The sequence below is a fragment of the Nematolebias whitei genome, chromosome 21 (genome assembly GCF_014905685.2).
Source record: "Nematolebias whitei isolate Nwh7 chromosome 21, NemWhi1, whole genome shotgun sequence".
NCBI classification, from domain to species: Eukaryota; Metazoa; Chordata; class Actinopteri; order Cyprinodontiformes; family Rivulidae; genus Nematolebias; species Nematolebias whitei.
The window spans coordinates 34,930,059-34,931,558 of NC_056518.1; positions in this window are offsets into that span (position 1 = coordinate 34,930,059).

Consider the following 1,500-nt stretch of genomic DNA (forward strand, 5'->3'; position numbering starts at 1 on the left):
CAACGCATGGGAAAGCCGAGGCAACACGAAGCTCCAGCAGTGATGCTTGTTTGAGCTCAGAGGAGGTCGGACTTGTCAACACGTGGGACTCGGTCCAGCAGCACCAGCAGAGGCCCAACCCAGAACCACCGACCTTCAGTACGCAGAGTTTCACAGCAGAAAATGGTCTCCCTTATTGGGAAAGGGCTAGTGATGTCACAGATGGGTTGGCATGTTTCTCACACATGTGAGATGTTGACCGCATTCTCAAAGGCCCCCACAGAATCCCATTGGTCCAGTAAAACAAAGAGCAGCACATGCCCAGTTAGAGGAGGAATGCAGCTGACCAGACTGGTGCCTGCAGGTCCCTGTTCAAACACATGAAGGACATACATCCTTCATGATGAATGAATGAATCATCCTTCTGCTAAAACCGGGGAGGACACTCACGAAGGACAGAGTTGTGCAACGGTGCACATTTGATCAAAGTTCATGCTCAACAATCCAGGTCAAAACAAGAAAGTTCAGTCGGCTCATATGTGGTCAGCCATTTTCAAATAGAGCTTTGAAAGAACCACTGTCCGGATTTTCATGGCTGGGAAAAGGTTTTATGATGAACTGTTTTATTATCAACTCATTATTATTCATTAATTAATTATTATTAACTGTTTGAGCAACGCTGCAGGACGTCCAAGTTAAAAAAGATCTTCAGAGCAGTGAAGCCTGCAACACATTTGATCAACTGTAAGGTGCAGCTGCTACAACGCTTCAGACTTTCCTTCCTACAACACGGTAAAACCGGGGGGGTCAATTAAAAACAAACAGTCAAACTAAGGGCCGGTTTCAGAATCTGCTTTAACTCAAGTTTATTTCTTTCTGAAGTTTATTTGCTAGGGACTGGCCCACAATGACAGACGGAGTGGACCAAGCGGACGCACATGCCTGTATCATGCTGCTAATAACATTTGTAGCACTCGTCTTTTCTACACAGGAGCTCTAAAGAACTGTTCACAAGTCTTAGAACTTAGAGACCAACATCTTTTCTTGGTGGCAGGTTCCTCAACAAGAGTTTCATTGGGCTCATTCGACGTTCTCTGTTGACGCTTTAACGTCATAATCAAAGATTACTGAAACAAATTAAAGTATTTTACATTTCAAATAACATCTTGGGGGCCAGAGAAGACGTCAACCAGGGACACATTTGACCCCCGGGCCTCGAGTTTGACACATATGTTGTAAAACAACTTTGATTGATGGTCAGACTTTAGACCCAGGAGGAACACCAGACCAGTTCTTTACACTTGGGGTACCATGGACTTCAAGGGGTCATGGGGACTTGCCCATCCAGTCTACATGTGTGGACTCAACAGTTTTCCTGGAGGTACACTATGGGGGGGTGCTCCATGAGTATGGGACTGGGGCCATTCTGTCCCTATACACCCGGTGCGAGAGTTTGGTTCTCATTGCTGACAGTACTCCTCCAGGGCAGGAGCTGGACTCCTCCAGGGCAGGAGCTGGACT